The sequence below is a fragment of the Fringilla coelebs genome (assembly GCF_963513975.1).
Source record: "Fringilla coelebs genome assembly, chromosome: 3".
Taxonomy (NCBI): domain Eukaryota; kingdom Metazoa; phylum Chordata; class Aves; order Passeriformes; family Fringillidae; genus Fringilla; species Fringilla coelebs.
Window position 1 is genome coordinate 38,497,176 of NC_140030.1, and position 25,289 is coordinate 38,522,464.

A 25,289-nucleotide genomic window follows, 5' to 3' on the forward strand; every position below is an offset into this window, starting at 1 on the left:
ACAAAACATACTCATACCAAGCAAGCTCCCTGCTCAAATGCTGATTAGTAGCACTTGGGGTACATCTAGGAAAGGATGCTTGCTCCTACCCTTCAAGAAGATGGTGATCTGGTTCCCTCATCTAACCTCCACCACACTACTGCATATCTCTGGGTGTTCCTCTCCACCTCTGAGGGGATATGCTCCAGCTGGGCATTATTTTCTGAAGAGATTGGTATCATAAACTACTAATAGTCCTGTTTATCATGAAGCTGAAGACAATACCTTTGGCTTTCACCATATATGAGCCCTATTGATGGTTTCCATCAACTTCTGCTTCTCCAGTTTATCTGTGTTACACAACGGGTGAAGTAAGCACAGTGAGAGTCACACAGCCAAGTTGTTCCATCCCTCCTTTGTTTTCCAGATCTGACAATCACTCAGAAATGGGCAAATCTAGTGGGGGTCTCAGCTATCTGAGTGGTGCTTTCAGATAGGCTTCTTCTATGGCTTTTCTACATGTATGTACTGAGAAACACCAAGCCTACCAGAGAAATATCAACAAGCTTGTAGCCAGTATTGTACATTTTGAGGATGAGATATTAGATGAAAAATGCATTCTAATATAGGTCTAATTTAAAGGCAGGTTTATGTACACATCCTCCTCCCTACCTCCAGAAACTCCAAAAATATTGCACTGTTGGCTTTACTGAGCACAGAGCATGTTCTGGTGAACACTATAATAATTGCCTATCAGCCTGCTGCAAGGTATCAGTTGTTCTCGGTTTGAGATAGTCAGTAATTATGTTAGAAGATGATACTGTCACAGATTGTTGCCAACAAACAATGTATAAATTAAAATACAGCTATTCAGCATATTACACAGTATAAATTTTCCAGTATAATTCATTCCCTAGAAGTGGCAGCTGCGGCAACCTTCTAAGTACACAAAATAATGGAGCTATTTGGAGATGCATAGGTCTTCTCCATCCTGGTGACTTTCTCTGAACAGCAGTTGAAACACCTCACAGTTCATTGCAAGACCAAAGGAATTCTAAAACACTTTCCCTTTCATATTCATAGAAGCATAGAATTATTTAGGTAGGAAAGGACCTCTAAGGTCACTGGGTCCAACCATTAACTTAACAGGTGCCAAATTCACCACTAAAACATGTCCCTAAGTATCATATCTACATGTCTTTTAAATACCTCCAGGGATGGTGACAACCACTATTGCTACCCTGGGCAGCTCATTCTAGTATTTCATTCAGCAAAGAAATGTTTTCCTTATATCCAATATAAAAACTCTTACAGTTTTGACTCTGAAAACAGATAGTTATGTGGAAAACTTTTCTGTGGGTAATAAAAGCAAATTTTAACACTATTTTCATAATCAATCCTGCAGAGCTCATCTTTTTAACAATGGAGACATAAACCATTGGGATCATTTTAGCATTCCCTTTATTGTTATTCAAATAAAAAGACACTTAAAAAGAAGGCAAAAGTTCCAAATTCTCAAGCCAACTACACTAACAAAGTATAATTCATGCACAAAAAACTCAAGAGTGTTGGCAACTGAAAGCACATTAAGATATTTTATGCCTGAGATTCAGAGAACAGATGAATGGAACTCTCTTGGAGGTTGTTCACTCTTTTGCCTCTAACTGGATTCATGGACTTAAGTCAATTACACTTTCCATGTCTCAATTTGCACTAGTTTAGAAGTGGGAAAATAACCCCCCCCTAGCCTCAAAGCAGGTTGTGAGACCTGAAAGAGAAGCCCTGGGACTGTCTCAGGTGAAAAGCAGTGCTTAAATGAAAGTGTGATTTGCCACTCTCTCTTACCTTGGTATTACAGTCATGCAACCCTTTCAGCTTCCTGGAAAGAAAACCAAATGATGGTGCTGGGTGGGGTCCCTTTGGTTTTGTGTTTTTTTTTTTTAATGATCTCTATGACTTCATCAGACATAATGGCTTTTCTGGTTCCCAGTGGACCATAAATTTCTTAGATTGCTACTAAGCAGTAACTTTCCTCATTGTGAACAAAGTAAACATTGTTCTAATTGGATTTTAAATCTGTAGGATCTATATATATATGTTTACATTCTTCTCCCCCAGAACACAGTGGATTGGGTGATTTTTTTTTCTCTATGTGTGTGTGTTTTGGTGTGTGTGTGCGCTATATTTGTGGCCTATCTGGATGTTTTCTCCCAGTCTCATCATCGCCTCAGAAAGCAAAGTAATTTTAAAAGTCAAGATACAGAATTAGAAACTGAGTGCACAATCTTAGATTACCTCAGAGAGTCCATTTGTTATCAACTGTTTGCTCCTATGGGTTCACTCAGCAAATTTATAGCCTTTTCAGGAGAAACAAATACATGGTGTGACCTTGAAAATACACTGAAAAAAGGCCCATTCCTTAGTTGTGGCTGCACTTGGCAAAACAAATAAATGGAGATATATGTGTATAATGTGATAGTTTATTTTTGCTCTTGATTATTATCCGGATAGAGAGTTTCTCGGGATTGACTATGGCATCCCAGTGTGATTCTAATCACATCTCTCTGGACTCTGCTCTGTAAAGTGCCCTGGGGCATTAAGGTGGTATATCTGGCCTCGTAATAAAAACTTATTAAACATTAAAGGAAACTGCCTGCTTAGCACTGACTTTTAGTATATTCCAAACTGGTTAAACTGCACTAGTGAGGCTTGGTTAGAATTGACCCCACTTACCCTGTCTGAAAGAGTTGGAGACTGCTGAGAAAAGGCAGATACAGATGTATTCATTCACCACTGAAGCAGAGGTGCATTTTTCTGTCATCAGAACTGAAATTCACTCCATGCTTTGTACAATCTGACAAACTTTTACCTGAAATGAACACAAGCACATTTCATTTGAGATACTGGCACTTGTTAATTTTAGTGTTCTGAAATAAATTTTAATTATTAATATTAAATTAATCAAAACCCCATCAGTGACTCATTTCTCCTTCCATACATACCTATCCATCTATGTAAGAATGGGTCTTGTACTGAAATGAATGAGACAAAGCTGTATTTCTATGTAAGCTGTATTCTTTCTATGTATGTATGCAAATATATGCGTATTTATGATTATCACCAGTGTGATAGATCCATGCTGCTTATCCATTAAAGTAGCAACTGCCTTAAATGGCCTGATCTGATTTTCTCATTAGCCATTTCCACATGCACGTATCCTACAGATGAATTATGAGAAACATTGCAGATTAAGCATAGCTACAGTATGAAGTCTTGCATGCTTTGTAATGGGTACAAATATTGCAACAATTTTGTGCAATTAATCAGCAAATGATAAAATAAAAATTTAAAAATCTACACAACCCACATGTCATTGCTATTTCTACTTGGATATATATGTATACACACAAATTCATACTGAATAGGTTTTTATGGAAGTTTGCACAAGTTTCACAGGGAATCATAAACATCCCTTACAAGACACTAAAAAAGAAAAAGCACTCAACAAAATGATAGTTAATTGATTCTGTGCTTTGAATCCCTATCACAGAATTGCTGGTTGTACTTTAACCTTGGAATAGGTATTGATTGACATTTACCACATGGGACTTCATTACTTTACACTAGTATATCTGAATGTAAAGTGACGTTTTCCAAATACAGGCAGACACTATCCTCTATGCAGCAATACTCTCACACATTTATCTATGACATACTGGAGCACTTGTATTGACCTCATCCCCACATTGCCCAGAGGGGGTAACTACAACATGTACTGGCTTTTGTTAGGGATATTCTTCTTGATTCGTTTTTCATGGAAACTAGGATGTAGGCAAACAAGAAGAAGCAGATGAGATCATCTGGATCATCTGGATGATAAGCCATCCCAGCATGTAATTCAGGTGATGAACATATTGTGAATACAAAATTTCTTTTAGGTTTTCTGGCCTAGGCTTGGTGCTGAAAACCATCTTCTTCTCTGTACTCTGCTTCACTAAGGTCAGGTGAGGTACTCAATCTATACAATATATTCTTCAGTCAATGAACAAGCTCAAGGAACTTCAGTGTTTGAATCACTCTTCTTTCCATTAAAAAGGACGTTGGTTTCATTATGAAGGAATTTCTTGACCTCTGAATAGGTCTTCTTCACCAAATGACAGACGTGATTGTTGGAAGAGCTTTTTGCTTTGACATATCATGAGGCACCATAGCAGTGACAAGATGTTCTGGGGTTTTTAGTATTTATTTTTAAATATTTGAAGTACCTTTTCCCTGGAAAAAGGTCACTTTCTTCTGTTGAGAGATGAGAATGAACTTGATATTGAAGTTAATAGGAGGGTAGCCAAAAACTTGGGCCAGGATTTCTTACATAGGCATGCTATTTCCTGAAAACTTGTTTTAGTGTATTCAAAAGACTTATTTCTGACCAGAACTTATATGTAACTTATTTCACATAATAAAAAAAAGAAAATTAAAACAATTTTTAAAAAATTTAAAAATTTGCAATCCTACATTTTACTACTTATTTAAATACAATATATCAGGACAAAATGCTTATAGGATCATAATTCTATAGATATTCTCAGTGAAGCAACCCTGACAAAATTTTACATTATTATAATACAAGCTTTCTTTTAACCCAAGGTTAATGAAACAGCACAGAAAAATATCTGAATTACCTACAGATCTTTCTTGTAGCAAGCCAGAATGACAAGGCTGCCACAAAAAAACTGCTTCCTGTTAATCCTTCACATTTAAACTCAGTTTGAAACTCCACTTCATCCTCCTCCCTTTATGGCTACTGTAATGCTTTCACAAAGGAAAGAGTCTAGTTCTTAGACAAGTGGCTTACAGAAAATGCAAAGATTTCAACAAACACCCACATAAAGATTTAGCAGCTAGACAGCATAGCATAATCACAATGCATTTACATTGTGAGAGCTTGCTAATAACAATTTTCTGTATACTGCACTAGACTCTCTTCCTAACTACTTAGAGCTGAAGCCCCATATGGAGACCTTTATACTCTGATCCTAAAGGAATAAATGGCTACCTGAAGAGGAGTCAGTCAAAAAGAAAACCTTGCCTTTTTTTAAATTTTTTTAAATTCATAAATAAGAGAGAATTCTTTTTTATGTCAGTTGTAGTTATTTCATGCATTAATTAAGAAACCAAACGGTTTACCTATTTTCTTAGAAGACTTGATTGTTCTTCAATAAATGTAAAGGGTCTCTTTCCACCAAAATAGTTTTTGCATGTGACGATAAGTTGGTTAGAGCATGGTGCTAATAATGTCAGAGTCGTGGGTTCATCTCCATAGGGGCCATTCTGTCAAGAGATGGACTCTGTGATCCTCTCGTACACAAGAATACCTAAGGATCCATTGCTCTAGTGTCCACCATGTCAATTTATTGTACCTTTCTATGGGACTTTCTGAATCATAGAACAGTTTTGATTGAAACAGACCTTAAAAATCATCTATTTTCAACTCACATATTGTTAGAACAGGTTGCTCAGAGCCCCATCCAACATGCCTGAACACTTCCAGGGATGCAGCATCCTCTGAGCAGCCTTTTCCAGTGCCTCACCATCCTCACAGTAAAGAATTTCTTCCTAAAATCATTTTCCATTACTGATTTGCTTGCTCCTGTGACTGATATCCATACCACAGTTCCACTAACTGTTCAATTTGAACACCTAGGAGGTTACTGTTAGGTCCTGGGAATACTTGTGTATGCTATCAGGCTAGAACTATTATTGATTCAATGTATACAAAATATAGTGGCAACTTTTTGTAGTATGTGAACAAGATTCTCCCATGTCAGTTTGTGTTGTCAAATGTCTATGGGTCAAAGGATGTATTCCTCTAACTGGGTCAGCAGCATGAGAATGGCATAAAGTTTCCAATGAAATCTACAGGGAATTTTTTTTGTGTTAGTTGTTGCATATAACACAGATATGTAGCACCAGTACAGTGTAAAAAGTATATACTACTTTTCACCTAGTTCAAAAATATTTAACTTAACAAAATACCATGAATTGTCTTCCTCTGTCACACTCACATTCCACACATACATATGTGTGTGTTCCTTGCTTTCACTAGCCTTCTCATCAGAAAGAAAGAGATATTTAAAATTCAATGTGCTAATCTGAATCAAGATTGTGTATATCAGACTATTAAAGGCCTCAGAGTTGATTGATTTTTCTGTGCTTTGGATTGCAATCACAATATTTTACCTATTTATTTATTTTAAGAAACTGGTAGAAATTAACATGAATACACACGTTTCTAATTCTTGTCTACATAGTTACTTAGCACTAAAATGCTACATAAATATGTAATGTTGTATGAATAAAACTTAATTTTTTTCTGTACTTGTCTCTCCTTGTAGTTATTTGCTGGAATACTTAATGGCCAATTAGAAATCTATTTCTCTGACAGTTAAAATCTATAATTCATCAGATGTGATATGATAATTGCCTGTTCATAATCTCAAACATTGCACATCACTGAGGAAATGATTCAGAATTGTTTTCCAATTATAAATAAACTTAATTGCTTGGAAAACATACTGTCTCTTACAATCTCTTAGAAGCCGGCATTGGGAGCTAAGATGACACTACTTAAAGTTTTGCAGCTCATAATTTAGCAGTTTAAATGCACAGTTAAAACTTTATAGACATACATCAAGGCCAATGGTGCTATTCATGCCCTGCAGTTGCATCATTTGAAGCTTAAATCAGGGATATGGTGATGATCACATAGAGACAGAGATGTGCCTTTGGCCACAGTTTTCAACTCACTGACAAACATGGAGTTTCTCAACCTGCAAACTTCAGCAGACTAAAGGGACAGTAAGAAGTGAATTGATTTTTCTTTTTCTTCGTTGCGCTCTAGAGACTTATTAGCCATCAGAAAAAGTATTTGAATGTTCTCACCCTCTGGAAACTCATGTCTTATATCAAAAAATCCCATAATCACAGAGTCAGATTGGAAAAATCTGTACTTGACACAGCACTCGAGGGGCAGCCCCACAAGTACTTGGACAGGGGAAGAATGTCTTCCCTAGTCCTGCTGGGAACACTGCTCCTGACAGAAGCCAGGATGCCACCTTATGGCTGGCTCATGTAAAAGTGGCTGTCAACTAGCACCCCAGGGCCTTTCCTGCTGGGACATTTTCAGCCACTCTTTCCCCAGCCTGTAGCTCAGCAGGAGGTTTTTGTAGCCAAAGTGAAGGCCTTGGCACTTTGTCTTGTTGAACCTCATGCTGTTGATCTCACTCCATCAATTCAGCCTGCTCACGTCCCTCTGCAGAACCTTCCTGCCCTTCTGTAATTTTTCGCTTTTCATTGCTTTCCTGTCTTTCCTCCTTGCTCTCTTCCTTGATAGTAAATAAATGTGAATTATTATTTTTGTCACAAACATTTGACCTCATTTGTGTCTTAATCTTGCTCCGGGTATTTTCAAACTTTCCACCCCCTCTCTGCACATGCAGATTGGGACACATGGGCTGCCAGTTTTCCCAGGAATATGTCGTGGGAGATGGTGTTGAAAGCTTTGCTGAAGTCCAGGTAGACTATGTCCACAGCTTCATGCATTAGATGGGTCACCTGGTCATGCAAGATCAGTTTATTCAGGTAGCACTTGCCTTTCCTAAACCCATGTTATCTGGGTCTGATCCCTTGCCTGTAGGGGTGATCCCATTCAGGATAATCTGCTTCATAACCTTGCTGGGCAGCAAGTCAGGCTGATAGGCTTGTCCTTTCCCAAATCCTCCTTCCAACCCTTCTATTAGATGTGTGCCACACTGGGACCTCTCCTGTTAGCCAGGGGAGGAAAGATATTTGGTGGAAAGCAGCTTAGTGAGTTCTGGCAGTTCCCTCACAACCTTAAGAATAATCCCATCTGGTTCCATAGATTTGTAAGCTTTTAATTGGCTCAGTAGGTCACTAAATACTTTCTCCTGGATTACAGGGAGTTCATTTTACTCCCCATCCCTGCCTTCCAGCTGAGGAGACCAGCTGAGGATAACTAGTCTTACTGTTGACATATCAATCTTTCTCAACAAATTGTGCATGAAGAAGCTGTGGAATATGAAACCTTGATCAAATTTTTACTTGCTAATCTAAATATGTGTGCTACAGGAGCTATTTAGACACAAAACTGTTAGCATTTTCAATGATAATTTGAAACTTGTGTCGTGACCTCTCAGTATCCCAGGCAGGTGGTTGATGTGCTAGGTCCTAATATTTCTATGATGAATATGTAGTGAGGTTGTTTGTTGCAAAGGCAGAAGCCCTGACAATGCTGAAATGTGCCACAGACATCCTCCTCTTTCATCTCCTTTTGAAGAATGAAAAGCAAATTGCTCTGACTGATGAAGATGTTATCAAAATGTGAATCTCAGTTCCTCTTTCAAGTGCTTGAAATCTGGAACTGTCAAAAGACCACATGGAAAATGAGCTAAAACCTGTTTAACCAGACTATTTGCAAGCTCAATCACAAACCAATCCCAAACAAAACAACCTCCCAGTCTGGAGAGCTTTTGGTTCCTTGGAGGCGTAGGCTGAAACAAGAAATACTGATGCACAGAGACAATGGCAATCTCACAAATGATTGCCTATCCTGCTCTAAAAACACTTCAGTAGCAGAAGCTGCATGGTGAGTCATTCCATAACTAAATCTTACCTCATACCCTGTAGATGAGATCATAAACTATCCAAAATAAGGCATGTCTGAAACACATATGTGAGAAACTCCACAAAAATGACAGAGATTTGTATATTTGAGAAATTTGTGAGTGTTCTCTCTTAAAAAGAAATTTTCTCTGGTGCAAGCTCCCTGCATGGAATATTTGAGTGACATCACCCTCACCTCCACATTATATCTGTAAATAAAAGCATACAGAATCATAAAATTACTTAGGTTCGAAAATACCTGCAAGACTGTTGAGTCCAACCATTAACATAGTTAAGCACACCACTGAACCATGTCCCTAAGTGACACAGCTTTTAAATATCTCCAGGAATGGTGACTGCACCACTTCCCTGGGCATCCTGTTCCAAGGCTGGACAAATCTTTTTCCCCTAGCTTTCCATCTAAGCCTTCCTTGGTGCAACTTTGAGGCCATTTCCACTTGTTCTATCACTTGTTATTTGGGAGAAGAGACATCACTACAATCTCCTTTCAAGTAGTTTTAGGGAGTGATAAGACCTCCCCCGAGCCTCCATTACTTCAGGCTAAACAACTCCAGTTCCCTCAGCTGCTCCCCGTAAGACTTGTATTTAAGGCAGTCTACTTTTGCTCCACCTGAAGAGAAAGAAACCAGTTATTAACTAGTGAGAAGCAACAGCCTTTTTCCCTCAAATAACCCTAAGGGATCAAAAGAGAAATAACTACAGTTATCTTGCAAAATGTAGCAACATCTCACAGTATATAGCTAGATTTGCCTTTTTTTTTTCTGTAGTTACTCTGCTGTTTCAATATAAAATACTTGTTTGTGAGGTTTATTTCAGTAAACGCTAAAAGAAACTCTATAAGTCATCATAGTTGGTGTGACTGTGCAAATTCACTTACATCTTCAAAGAAAAAAGGTCAGAATGAGATTACTGCTCAAAAGCATGCCGTACAGGTGAGACAGGTAGGAATAGATACCCTTTGTTATAAAACCTGCAAATTGAACATGGACCATGTGTTCTGACATTTTAAAAAATGTTTCTTTTCTTCTCAACTATGCATATTTAACATAACTCAGTCTCATGAATATATAATTTACTATTTTCCAGTGATAATAGCAGAATGGAGAACATAAAGTATTCAAAAGAGCAGAAATATGAAAGATAAGGTTGCAGTCTCAGAGACATATCCCTAGCAGCTAATAACATTACTCAGAAAATCAGAATTCACAGAAGTAATGTACATTAAGTAAAACCAAAACACAGAACAATGACAAATTATACTTCAGTCAGGCTGAAGTTCAAGCCTTTTACTTATTTTCGGTATGTAATTAAGACTATCAGCTTATTTCTTCTGAATGTGGTAAAATAAAGGTTTACAGAATTATTTTTTACTTTATCTTTGATGTCTTTCCTCTCAAAAGTTTCCTGAAATTGTCATTCAATATGGCAGAATGGACAATTTCTGCTCTTGAAGTCAGTTATAAAAATAAGAAAAATAGAAGAAAAACTTCAATAACATATTCTGACCAACCTATGGGATCTTATATTATTTTCGTGAGCAATGAATAAACCATAGAATGGTGTAGATTGGGAGATCATTTAGTTCAACCTCTTTGCCATGTGTAGTGACACCTTCCACTAGACAAGGTTGCTCAAAGCAGTATCCAATAGGGACTTGAACACATGCAGGCATGAGGCATCCACAGCTTTGGGCAACCTGCTCCAGTAGTTCACCACCCTCAAAGTAAAGAATTTCTTCCTAATGTCTAAATCAAAACCTACTCTCTTTTAGGTTCAAGCCTTTCCTTCTTCTCCTACCACTTCATGGCCTTGTAAAAAGTCCTTCTACACCTTTCCTGCAGGCTCTCTTCAGGTACTGAAAAATCCGTTGAAGCATTCTCTTCTCCAGACTGAACATCACTGGCTTCCTCAGCTTGTCTTCACTGGAGAGGTACCGCTTTCTTCTGATTATTTTTTGTGGCTTTCCTCTGAACTCATTCCTTCTCCAACTCACATGTCATGGACTTCTGTCAGTTCATTCTCCCAGCCTCTATTTATGCTTGGGATCGGCCCTCCCAAGGTGCAGGACTTTGCACTTGGCCTTGTTGAACTCCTTGAGCTTTGCATCCAGCCCACCTCTCGAGTCTGTCATGGTTCCTCTGAATGGCATCCCTTCCCTCCAGTGTGTCGAGCACACCACACAGCTTGGTGTCAGCAAAAATGCTGACAGTGCAATTAATCCCACTGTTCAAACCACTGACAAAGATATTAAACAGTGCTGGACACAGTACTGATGTCTGAGGAATACCACTTGTCACTGCCGTGCACTTGGGCATCCAGCCAGTTACCACCACCCTTTGAGTGTGACTGACCATCCAGCCAATTCCCTATCCACCCATCAAATACATGCCTCTCCAGTTCAGAGAAAAGGATGCTGTGCAGGAAAGTGTCAAATGCTTTGCAGAAGTCCAGGTAGATGACCTCAATTGTCCTTCCCTTATCCCCCAACGCTCTAACCTCGATGTGGAATGCCACGAGTTTTGTCAGGCATGATCTTCAGACATAGGGAATCCATGTTGGCCATCACCAATCAACTCTTTATTTCCTGTGAGCCTTAATGTAATTTCCTGGAGAATCTGCTCCATGACCTTGCCAAGCACTGATGTTAGACTGACTGGCCTGCAGTTCCTGGGATCATCCCTATTTCCTTTTATAAACAAAGGGGTTTTGCCTCCCCTTTTACAGACATCATTAACTTCACAGGACTATTACTGTTTCTAAAATATGATGGATAGTGGCTTAGTCACTTTGTACACCAGTTCCTTTATGACCTGTGTATGTATCTCATCAGGTGCCATGGACTTGTGCACTGTTGGGTTCCTTAGATCTCAGGTTCTCAAATCTGATCTTCTCCTACAATGGGCATTTCTTTATTCTCTTAGTCCCTGCCTTTGCCTTTGCAGAAAGTTGAAATGCAACTGAAATAATGCAAAATCTATTACTGGATATATTGCTAATTCACTAATCTTAAATGAGGCATATTAACTAAGAATAAACAGTGGAAAATAGCTGCAATTCTGGTGATACAATTTGGTCTCTTTCATGCTAAAAGTGTTTAAAAAAAAATAGTGGTAAAAAAAAATAGACCCTACCCAAACATTCATTTTGATGTCACTTTAGTGCCATACTGCTTCTGAGTCTCAGCAAAAAAGGCCAATGGAAACAGCAACACCATATATAAAAATTATTTTGCAGTGTAGATAGATTAAACCTAGGGCCATTAACCTATAAAGATTATGAATTGCTTGTTTGAAAGATCGTGGATACAGACAATAAATTATGCACTCTTTAAATTCAGGAACAGTGTTTTCTGCATCATACCTCATAGAATGGGAAGATTCTACAAAGAAGGATAAAATATTGATTAGTATTTGCCAATATTATGGTTTATGAGAACAGGACTTTTCAACTTTCTCTCTGTAAATTCTATATTTAAGCCAGAACTTATATAATATTTAGAACAGTAATTTATCTAAATATCCTTCTGCATTGTTTTTTTTATATTTCCCTCTTTAAAGAAGTTTTGTTTGGCTTGTTTGTTATCAGATTAGTTCAGTTGGTTTGGCTTAGGGTTTCTTTTCAGTTTATTCTCTTTATTCTTTTTGCAGCCTGTGATTTGGCAAGAGTCTCTCAGGTAACTTTGAGATAGCCAAGCCAATGCGTGTAGAGTTGGCTTTGTCTATTATATCTTGTTTAGGGACATTGGTGTAATTTTTCATTTTATTGCTTTAATAGATTTGAGGCTGAGTTTATTTTAAAATTGCTGAATAGTTTCTTGCTTTCTTAGTTTTCCTGCATCTAAGCCTTATTTCTGTTACCTTTTTTTTTTGTGTGTAATGAGGGCCAGAGAGAGGAGAGGAGAGGAGAGGAGAGGAGAGGAGAGGAGAGGAGAGGAGAGGAGAGGAGAGGAGAGGAGAGGAGAGGAGAGGAGAGGAGAGGAGAGGAGAGGAGAGGAGAGGAGAGGAGAGGAGAGGAGAGGAGAGGAGAGGAGAGGAGAGGAGAGGAGAGGAGAGGAGAGGAGAGGAGAGGAGAGGAGAGGAGAGGAGAGGAGAGGAGAGGAGAGGAGAGGAGAGGAGAGGAGAGGAGAGGAGAGCTAAAATTATCATCTAGTTTAACTGCCTGGCCAATTCAAGGCTGAAAAAAAGTGTGTTGTTGAGGGCATTGTCCAAATGCTTCTTAAACACTGACAGGGCCTCAAAAACGTCTCTAGGAAGCCTGATGCAGTATTTCATGCAGTAAGGAAATATTTCCTGATGTCCAGTTTACACTTTGATGTAACTTTGAACTATTCCCATGTGTCCTATCACTGGGGAGCAGGGAGAAGAGGTCAGCACCTGCCTCTTCACTTCCTCAGGAAGATGTATAGAGCAGGCTCCTCTGTTTTTTGAATAGAATTGTACAGAATGCTTAATTTTTTTCATTACTTTTCTTCTGAAAAGAAACCCCACAACAGATTTTTACAGAAAATTCCTCACATGTGCTACATTCAATTCTGTGTCAGAGGAAAGCACAATTTGTTTCCCTTAACAGTGTCAGAAAAGTCTGATCTAGGTTTTCATAAAATAAATTGACCTTGTGCTGTCCTCTGCACCAGGGTGAACTTCACCCTATAGTAATAATGGCAGTGGTAACAACAGTAATTGCAAACAGTGCTATTGGACTGCAACCAGCCAGGACAATTTCAGGACAGCTACTATACAGCTCAAATCACTGAGCTAGCAGATGCTTAGCAGGCTGCTATTATATCTTTCAGTTATTGACAAAGAAAATCTCCTGGGTACCATGAGGACACCCTATCACTGTACTAAAGCTGCTTAAAGAGAAGCTATAAGGAAAAATTACTCAAAAAAATCCCTAAACCAAAGAACCTCAAAAACCAGCACAGCAGGGAACAGGCTATTACGGTGCAGCTCATATTGCCCAGTGTTACAGAGTTTGTCGGGGTATATAGTGGCAACAGGAAGGTCCAAACAGGGGTTGAAATACCATCTCAGAAAAGCTGTTTCATTTATTCTTGCTCAGGATTTGTAAGAAGTTTGAATGTTTAAATGTGTACCTAGCCTGCACTAGGGAAATACTGAGTTATATTTTTTACTGGATTTTGGTTTGCTGCAAGTTTAATAATATATAGGGAATGGTTGAAACAATAGTTTGAAAGGCAGATACATAGATATTTACAATGCAAATATTTTCCTTTTAATAGAGCAATGTTGTGAAATTAAAACTGTTGACATGTTCAATAATATGCAGGCAAACACATCTGTCAGAATGAGTCCCTTTGCATGAGCAATTTTTTTTTCTGCCCCTGCAAATATGTGCACATTTATCACAGTCACAGAATATGCTGAGTTGGAAGGAAGCCACAAGGATCATTGAGTCCAGCTCCTGGTCCTGCAAAGCACCATCTCAAAGAATCACACCATATTCCCGAGTTTTGTTCAAATGCTGCTTGAACTCTGTCAGCCTTGGTGCTGTGACCTCTGCCCTGGGAAGCCTGTTCCAGTGTCCACCCATCTTCTGGGTGGAAAACATTTTCTAATAACAAAACTAAAGCTCCTCTGATACAGCTCCAGGGCACTCCCTCAGGTCCTGTCACTGGTTACCACAGAGAAAAGGTGAGTGCCTGCCCCTCCTCTTCCCCTCACAGGGAAGACGTAGACCATGATGAGGTCTCCTCTCAGTCCTCTTCAGGCTGAGCCTATCCACAGCACTGCTTTCCAGCATCACATTTCCCAGTCTGTCCATACCTCCTGGGTGGCTTCATCCCAGGTAGAATCCAACACTTCCCCTCGTTGAACTTCATATTTCCAGCCCTCTAGTTTGTCGAGGCCTCCCTGCCTTTGAGGGAGTCAACAGCTCATCTCAGTTTTGTATTGTTTGTGAAGATGTATAGGTGTTTATATAAAAGCAAATTCAAAGCACATAAATGGCTGCCTCCTTCTCTTTCAGTTCTTCATGGGGAAATCCTTAAGGTCTATGACTATATGATAATAGGAAGCTAGACTGAGCAAAATGGGATAAAATAAAGTGCTCCCAGACAGATCAGTCACTAGCCAGCTAACCAGGAAAATAAAGATGATGAGTTTCAAAAGTGATAGTTATTGAAGAGCTTAGGACACATGGGGGTTTTAAGGAGCTCTTTGGAAAAAATTGCTCTTGCCAGGTAATGATAAGATACTGTCGTTAATATAGACATCTGGGTTTGCTTTTGTCTTAATTTCAGTAAATTTTTGTTAATCAAGATTATTTTTAATCCACTTTTGAGGGCAGAATTTTTATTCTGACATTGCTGCTTATTTTTAAACAGTGATAGTTATTTACAATACTTTAAATAGACTACCTGCAAACAAACACTCTAGCCTTGATGGGTTTCCATCAAAAAATTAAATATCCCATTTATATTACATAGAAAATGTGAAAGTGCAGCATGTAGTGATTACTGTCATACTGATGTTGATCAGCATGTGAAAATTACATTTAAAATTGTGAAAATTGCTATTCATTGTTAAAATGATACACTTTTCATAAATGTCATGCTATTTTTAAGTGAATAAATTTTCATATAATGGATATGGGGTATTCTTAGAATGCAGAAAAAAAATCAGAATTAAATAAAACTTTACGGAAAAGAAAAATTTCATTTACAATGCCATGAGTTTATTAAATTGTTTGCATTTTTCTTAATTGAAAGCAAATGTGAAATGAAATTTTGTTTGTTGCCAAAAATATTCAAATGGAAATTTTGCATGCAGCTGTCAGAAGAGTTTTTCTATCTATATAAGTGTGACATGTCATCCCATAACATATATTGAGCTCTGTCAGAAGACTTGAGTCTGCAGTTGGTTTTTCTGGTGTGAGTGTTAGCTGGGAGTGAGATTTTCCCCTTCCATTCCCAGCTGACTTTCCCTTCCATTCCTAGCTGTGTTCACATAATATTATAGCATAGACCTGGCTTTATTCATGACACATAAAGCTAAAAGCTTGCATAAGTCTTTGCAAGGTTGATGCCTTTGATTTTAAGACCTTTAAGACCATGTCTAAGTTGTCAATAGTATTTTGTTTATGGACACGACATTAGCTCTGGTTCCTGAGAGAGTCTCTAAAGGACTGCAGAAATAAAAATTATAACTAAAAGTAATAGGAATTTACCAAGCGTGTGGTGCAACTTGCAGGAATCTATGAAGCTAAGAAAAGAGTCTTATAAAATTGGTTGGGAGAGGGGATTTTATGATCTACAAAATCCAATAGATACAGCCATACAAGATGCCCACACAATTTGTACCAGCTTAAATGAAATAGTTTTCTACTTTAATAAATGCTTTGGGGAATATGTGGTAAAAAGGTTCTTGTTCCTTTTAATTTTAAAGTAGACTACCCCTCTTAATTACTGGATTCAGGCAGTCACGTACCACATACTACAGTTGTAGCCGATGAAGTAATGGAATGCTTTAAACCAGAGCAGGCAAGAAGGATTTAAAAAGGAGAATATTATATTTGTTGGAGTTTTCTTTATATCATGCTACAAGTTAAAAAAAAAGGATGAGAGAAATTAAGGAAGTCTGACAATCCTTCTTCTTTAATGAAATCAATGTAAATTTTTTTATTTGGAGTTTATATTTCTTGGATAAAATAAGTTTATTTAGCAACTTAAAATGCAAGATATATTTTCATTTTCAGGACATCTTCTCAAACAAAGAATTAAATCCAAAAATTTGACAGCAATCAAGGTAATTTAACAATGAGTCATAAAATTATGACATCTTTCCACTGGGATCTGGATATTTTCACTGTAGACATGTCATTTCATTCTGCTTCTTACATTTCAAGGAAAGTTTTTTGCTAAACTGAGGTCCTTGAATTATGTCCAGACCAGTATCTTCAGGTTTTTTTTGACTTTGAAGTTCTGTCTGATGAGTAATGCAGTTGCTTTTTTTAAAAAGCAAACAAATAAACAAAACTGTAAAGCTTTAAGGGTACCAATTACACCAGAACACCACTACTGTTCAAATATATAGGAATAAAGGATATAATTCAAGTCAAATGTCAGCAACAATTTAATCTCATATGTGCTGGCACTGAAAACTTTAACCAAAATGTGAATCAGAAATAACAAACATACATAGAAATGGAAATGTAAAACGTATTTTGAATTATGACTTTATGTATAATGAAATGAAACAACAATTTCACTACCTGTCCTTCTTTTAAGGCATGGAATTAAAATGCTAAGTTGGGATGCACATTCTGTATAACAATCAAACATTGGAAGAACTTGATGGCATTCACTCCTGGTCTTGCTTATTAGACTTGACATGGGTCAAAATCTTCACTCTGAGAAGCTGTTTTAGAAGTTTCAGAGAAGCTGCTCATGATTTAATGTGCTGTAAATCAAACTGAAGATCTAGTTTTATGGAGACTTGCAATGCAGCCTAGTGCTACCAAAATTTTTCATAGGTAAAAATTCTTTCAGAATATGCTAGGTTGATCAGATATGATGGAACACACCAGTTTCTTTCCAAGATATTGGTAAAAACTTTGCAATTAGCGCCCCCCCTCCCAATTTTAATTTATTTTGCATATAAAATTGTGGGGCTACATTATTTTCAATGGCACATAGATGTGAGAAAATTCTACTTCCCTGGTCACTTTCCAGGGCAGTAGTTCTGCTGATAACACTTACTTTGGGATCTCAGATTGCCGCTTTTCTCCCCTATCGAGGCACATTTATGCTGATTATGGCCTGGCACAGATGGCTTGAGGACTACTTTTTCTTGTGGGCCAGGGGCAGCACCCATCAGTAACCTGTTGCTCCAGGGTATACAAGAAATGGTCAGTAATTTCTGTAGGAAACCTCCTCAAGAGACAATCAAAGACACATACTCATTGCACCCAGCATGGTTTACCTGCTCCAGCAGAAAAGGACCTCTTGAAACCCAGATGTAATTGCTAAGCTCTGCTCCTGAAAAGTTGTAAGCTCAAAAGTTCAGATGAAGAACTGTGTTTTGATCAGGCTAATTCATAGCAGCCAATATGGATATGGGCTGATGTGGAGATCAATGGTAGGAGAAGCAAAAATAAAAGTTAATTTTCACAAAATGAAGGTCTTGGTCTGAATTTTTCAGTCTAAGCAGATGATCACTTTTTAGATAGGTAAGAGTTAAAAATCCCCTTCTAATAGTGACAAAAGATTCTGCTTAAATTTTCTTTGATTCAAAGTTTATATTATATAGGCAACATCTACAAATCTCTGAATGTGGAAACAACTGCATTATCCCAAGCCATAGTTAAAGAAATGGCTACCTCTGTTCTTTAGACTTGATATGTATATGTTGCATTCTTTCTGGGTAGGGTTCTGGTAGATTTATAACATGTGACAGAATATCAGCAACACAGATTTCATGAGCCATCATTAAAATATGTAAATAACGGGGGCCTTAATATAACATAACATAAAATTTAATAACTTATTAATACCTCTGGTTTACAGATGAGGATTACCTTGATCCTTGTCACCCCTGGAGAGTCAAGAAATTCCATATAATGAAAGCCTATATGCCCCATATTAATAAAGTGAAATTTCTTAGTATTCCCAGGAGCTTTATAGTGAAATGTTATACCTAGTCAGAGTGCCAGCAAAGCAACATTATAGAAGACATGTATTTTTTTAAGAACGGTTTATGGGTATTTCTTCTAGTATCTGTTACAAGTAATTCCATAGATCATGAAAAAAACATTAATTTACATTCAGTTGTGGGGTTTAGATTTTAATTTGGGGGTTTGTTTAATTAAATACACCCTCTGTAATTTAGTTGCCAAGCCAGAAGGGAGGCTGATATGTCACCAATGATTTGCTAATACATCCATTTTGCAGTTGAATGAAATGACTATTTGCCCTGGTGTATATTCATGCTGCAATGGGAAGTGTCCCATTGTAAGATGAGCCTCAAGTGCTCAAAAATGTTAATGTTGCAGCAACTGGTGCTGTGGTAATGAGTCATAAATGATGACAAATGGCAAAAAAGGTAGTCTTATTCTATTTAGCCATAAAACCACACTTTTCTTACAAGCTAATACAAGTACATAGATTAAACAAACAACCAAACAAAATGGCTGGAGTAGTAGTTGTTATTCTCTTGTATTTAATTTTAATTTTAATTTCTATTCCCTGATGTTGCAGGGATATATGGATTTTTTTTGAGGCACTGTATATTAAATGGGAGTACTGAAGACCAAGGATACAAATCCTTCTGTAAAGCAGTGAGATGGGTCAAAGCAGCAATTTATAACAAAAATTACAATCTTGTAATTTAAACAGATACAAAAAAAGAACAAATTTTAGAGGGAAAACTCTGAAAAGCATGGGCTGCAGATAAATTCATCATAATCACTGCTGTGCCAGTTAAATATCTAATAATGTGACACTACTGTGGTTAACTGAATAATAATATTGTCTATCTCTGTGACTAGTGTTGTCATAATGAAATAGAAATGCTGGAAGATACAGCTGCTGCTCAGAGTCTCTTTAAAACCTGGGTGGTATCATCATATACACTTTGCTGTTACTTTAAAGTTACATTTTACTGTCTTTGTTGACAAAAGGTTTTGATGAAGAGAAGACTTTCTGAGAGCCGTTCAGGGCCTCATGAAACAGGCCAGAAGGTTCATGTCTACACAATTTTCACAAGTTCATTTCCAAACATCTTTAAGTGTTTGAACATAGTTTTTGATACAATATTCAGGCAATCTAGTGAAGCTACTCATAATATGCTGGGAATTTGCAACAATCAGGGCAGTTTCTTATCTTCTTCTCACAAGGGAATTTTTTTTTAAATTTAAAGAGGATATAATCTTTCCAGTAAAACTGAGGAGAATTATAGTCATAAATCTAGGTTCAATTATGAATAAGACATTTTTATGCAATAATCTGATATTTTTATTCATAATTATAATTAATTTCTAAAAGAATAAAGAAAAGAAAGAAAGAAAAAAGCTTCTTTAAAGTTTGAGACTATATCAGCAGGCAAAAATAAAACAAAACTAGAAGAATTCCTTTAATTTCAAACATCAAATTGATGTCAGCTATTTTAAACTCCCTTCCACAGCAATCCTCTTGCAGCTGATGCTCCCCACGGTCTCTCCATGTCTTGCCTTCTCTTCCATGGTACAGCACAAATGGTTCTGCACTTGCAGGGTGAATTACACCTGGCTGAAAAAACAACCGAAAACTGAAGATGTTATTTTTCCGGGGAATGATTTACCTTATAATTTCCACTGTGGGTAAGCAAGCTTGTGACACAACAAGGCTAGTGAAAAACACAAAAATCCATGGTCTGAGCAGGCACTTCTGCGCTTTTGAAAGAAAACTAAATTCAAACAGATGTCTAAGTAAGGCAAAATTATTTTGGGTATCATGGCAGTTCCTTTTCCGGGAACATGTCCATGCCTATCTTGAAAAAGCATAACAGGTTCTTCCCTATTTTCTGGCTGCCTTTGGGCTCCAGCCACCAAAGAAACAAAGTAGTACAGCTGACACCCTCTGTTCACATAGAGCAGATACCTTCTATGTCAGAAACTGAAAATTTGTCTCCTGTCATTACAATGTAGTGAGTAGTAGATGAACATGGGTCAGAAACTCAGTTCTATTAATACTGAAAGGTTTTCAGGAAAAAGTTGAGAAGAAGGATTGGTTGTTTTGGTTTTTTGTTGTTGTTCTGGCCTGGCCTAAAGTCTGGCTCATTTTGATTGAGTCTTATACATTTAAACAGAGAAATCCAGACACATAACAAAATCATTGTAAATTATTAGCTTGATCAACAAGCACTGCTCAAACAAAGCCTTGCCTAGAAGAATGGAGAAATGAATGGGAGAGCAGCCTTCTAATCTTTTATGCAGATTTCATTTTTGCTGGTTTTGGATTTCAAAAAGGCGTTGCTGGCAATTTTCAGGTTTTAACACTTTGGTAAATTTCAAGCTGTACATTGGCTTTATTTAGTTGATTGAAGGTTTACAAGGAAAAATATGTATAATTTTTTTTAGACAAGTTAGTGTAACTGATGAAAGAGTGAGTTTTGAGGCACTTGCTATCTAAAAGTGGTAGCAAACTTCACTTGAAATACAGGCTGACAACATTTGTTCTGAGTTTAACTTAATTATGTGAGTTTGGGTTTTCTTAGTGCTTGACTAAGCTTTTGACAACTTGTAAGTGGTGTGTGAGTACTGCTGAGACTGAGAACAAGATGTTGTTTTATAAATATACTTGGCAGAGAAAAAGAGGAGTTCATAGTGGAAATTGGCTTGTAAAGACTCAAGAACCAGGATATGTGAAGTAAACTTGGTTTGGCAAGCCCATTCAAGTAAATTTACCTAGCATATAAGCCTGAGGGAGGACTAAATTTTTCCATTCACCCATCATTCATCGTGCTCCTGTTTCAGCTTCCAAACCCCATTCTTCCCTCAGGGAAAACACTACTTACTGTGATTTAGCTGGGAAAAAATGCCCTACACAAATCCAAAAAATACAATATCATGACATCACTCTTAGGTTCTGACTCACCATAAGCCCAGCCAGCTCCTGTGTACAGCAATGCTCCTATGTTAAAACAGAGGGCTGATAAGGGAGGTAAGTAGGCTTTTTCTTGTGGCCCTAGGACACAAAATGATCAAGAATGACTGCAAGAACTTGGAGGCAAGTTCCTTAAAGAAGGTTCCCATGGTCACACAGCAAAATAATGCAGCAAGGTAAATTCATGTGTGTGTGTGTATACATATATATATAAATAATAGTGAGAACTGTAAAACCCTGCAGCAGGTTTCCCAGAAAGACAGAGAAACAAACCTGAGCCACCTGAGGCTGAACTTCAGAATTATCCTTGATTAGAGCTCATGTGCTAGGTCAGACACTGCACCGTCAGACACTGCACCCTAAGGGCAAGGGATCCTGGAGATGAAATATGCAGAAATCTACACCAGAAATGCACAGATGCAAATGTCTTACCCCTTTAGCCTAGATGAATTAGGAAACATACATTTGTCCTTTGAGAGGTCATGTATCTGTTCTCTTCCATTGCAAGTGTAATGATACAGTCATTGCCACCTCTAGACCCCTGGAAAGAGTCTTGGGCACAGGAATTGTTTCCTTTAAGCTATTTCCATGGTCTTAAATCACAGGTCCAAAATAGGAATAGTCCATCCATGCATCAGCTTCTTTCCAGTACTCCTGCCTTCCATTTGCACCATTTTTTGGGGTGCTTTTTCTTTAAATTTAAGATCATAATCTTGGGCAGAAACAAATGGCTTACATCTTCTGATCTTTACTTGTTTTATTTTGTTTTTTTGGTTTTCTTTAATGAGTTTTCCATTTTTTTTCTAGTATTGGTGCCAATTTGAGATAGCTTAGTGCTTAAATTGCTTAATCTGTAATGGAAAAAAAGTTTTCAGGATCTATTCTGCCTTGCAATTTTTACAATCTTTCCCTTTAGGCCTTTTAGGCACAAAATTTTTACAAAGAACTTTTTTTAACAATCCTTATTTTGAGATATTTTTACTGCCTTTTCATGAATTTTCAAGATGAAAGCAACTATTAGAAAGTTCTAAAACCTGAAACAATACGTATAAAAGGATATTACCCCAATATCCTTAACATTTTTACATGTATTAATTTTCTCTTTTCTCCTTAAATGCATGGAGTAAAACATCATTAAAAGTGTGAAAAAGGTCTATTCTGTGGTGGATTTTATAAGAACCATTATAAAAGTTTTGAAATTCTATCTATTTTAGCTGCTTGCTTAGAAATCTTGAGACTCTGTGCATGGTTAACTAGGTACATTGCTTACTCTTCTGACCTTTTATAGAAATGAAAGATTAGTACATTTTCACTATATTAGATTTTGTTTTAATGACAAATGGACACACTGCAAAATTTACAAATCTGAAACACCACTAGAAACACAGGAATAAAGAGAGTTCATCTACATCAATTCTTTACTCTCTTTTTCCCTCTACCCACTGCCAATAAGATAAAAGTTTTCCCAATGCTTCAAATAAACGATGGTTCCTCAGCATTGAGGAAAGAGGGCTTGGAGAAGACTTCCTCACCATGTTCTAGCATTTAAAGGGTGACTGTGAAGATGGAGGCTCCTTCTTTACAAGGAGTCATGTGGAAAAGACCAAGGGTAATACACACAAATTAGTCCTGCAGAGATCCCATTTAGGCACAAAAGGAATTCTTTACAATGGGAACAATCAGCCATTGGAATTATCTTCCCAGAGGCTACTCTGGAAAATTCTGTTTGATTCCCCAAAAATGGACCCTTTTAAGATTCAGTGGGAACCATCTTGTGTGGACTGTGCTTTTGCTGTGAAGTGTTGGATGAGAAGTTCTCTTTCCAACCTGGTATTCTAAGACTATGATTCTATGACTGAAAATCATTATCTCTCTCACAAGAAATACTTCCACCCTGGAAGACTGTGATAAAATCTCTGGGACCTATTTCTCCCTTCTCTCCTGGAAACAAAACTCCTACTTTTAAAATAAAATAAAAACAGTCCTCCAGGTTTTACATTCTTTCTTCACTTGTCCCACATGTTCTATTGATATTTTATTCACCTCTGCCCGATTCTGGTTTTTTTTCCATTTTTCTAACAACATATGAACCTGGAAGGGGTTCTGTAGTTACATTATTTGTAGAGAAATAATTATACCTCAGTTCATTTTCTGCTTGCAACTCATTTCCTAGCATGTTAGAAAACGCCATTTTTACAGCAGTAGTTGTCTACTTGGACACATTTTCAGTCCTCCATATCTCAGAATTGCATCTTTCCCAGCCTCATTACTATCATCACTGTATATTTTGATTTCATTTTTTTATGTGTGCAGTTTTTATACTTCACTGTGTTGCATTTAATCTTAAAGACTTCTGACCATTTCATCAATTTATCAGGATCAATTTAAATGCACAAGTTGTCCTCTGAAGGGTTTGAAGCACTCATCAGTTCACTGTTGAGTGTCAAGGCTGATAAGTCACCTAGGTTGTTAATGAAACCATTAAAAACACAGGACATAAGACAGATCTCTGCAGGGCCACCCACATCAAGCATTTTCCTTTTTTCTTGACAGCAAACTGTTGATAGGTGTTTAAGCTTAATAATTTCAACCTTATGTGAATCTGCCTGTTGATATTTTAAACCATTCCATATGACACTGAAAACTAGAGAAACACAGTTCTCCATTAAAAGATGTTTATAAATTGCAAATCAATGAGTTGCCTGTCCTTTAGAAGTTAATTTCTATTGTGCATGAAATGTCTGGAAAGAAAAAGACACTGAGCAATCTATGAGAACACAAATTCTGTTGTAACGTGACATTTTCACCCATATTTTCTTCCGTTTCTGTATTCTGTAAAGAAAATTGCATGGCAATATGCTTACTTTTCACATTCCAGCCAGTCAGCCACCCTATTTTTGTTCTCATCACTCATGCAACCTTCAAAAAGTGTTAACAGCTATCAGCCACCTCCTTCCTTTTCCACACCTGAGGCAGATATACGTTAAAGTCTTCTTCCATTATTAATTCAGTTTGTATGGAATAAAGATCACTTTAAACTGAAATCTTTACAGTTTTCTATCTAAATGTTATGCTTCCTGTCATTCTGAGCAAGTGAAATGCTGAACTTATGGAAAAAAAAATCAAATTACTTTTATTTTCTTCTTTATCAAAACAAAAATAATCTTGAAAATCTTCCTTGGTGACTAGAATTTTTTATTTCCTCTGAGCTATGGTCTATTTGTCTTAATTTGACTTGAAAATTAAGCAAACATATTTTCACAAATTCCAGAAAGATCTTTTTTTCCTACTTATATCATATAATGTTTCTTTAAAAACCAAGGAAGCAAAATGTATTATTTCATAAAGCTGAAGATACCATCCACAACCACATTACCGTTTTGTTTGCTTCCTTAGACAAGTTTGGAGCTGACTGTGGGTGGCCTTGAAGGTGATGATAGAGACCTTGAATGTAGGATGTTTCATGAGTAGAGCAATACATTGGACAGGTGACAGATTTAATGGGTAGACACTAGTTCTTATTTCAGAATACTGCAGCATTCTGCAGCTGCTGGGGGGGTCAGGCACTGGGAACAGGTTGCCCAAAAGAAGTATGGATGTCCTATCCCTGGAAGTGTTCATGGCCAGGTTGGATGGGGCTTTGAGGCACTTGGTCTAGTGGAAGGTGTGTCTGCCCATGGCAGGAGGTTGGAACCAGATGGTCTTTAAGGTCCCTTCCAAACCAAACCAATTTATGACTGTATGATTCAGGGCACTAAGGGGCATTTGTCTACTATAGGGCATTTCTCACCCCAGAGATGATGCAATAACTGAAGGGAGTCCAAGATCCATCATAGAGGAAAAAGGTTTTAACTTTACTAGCAATGAAATCACACTGATACCGTTGCATTGACAGTTTGTTGGTATTTCTTTGAATATTTCTACTGCAAGGGCCTCACAGGAATTCATGCTATTTTAGGAAACCTGAGGACAGTAAGAGCTGTATGGATACTATTATGGTCTAGGGGTG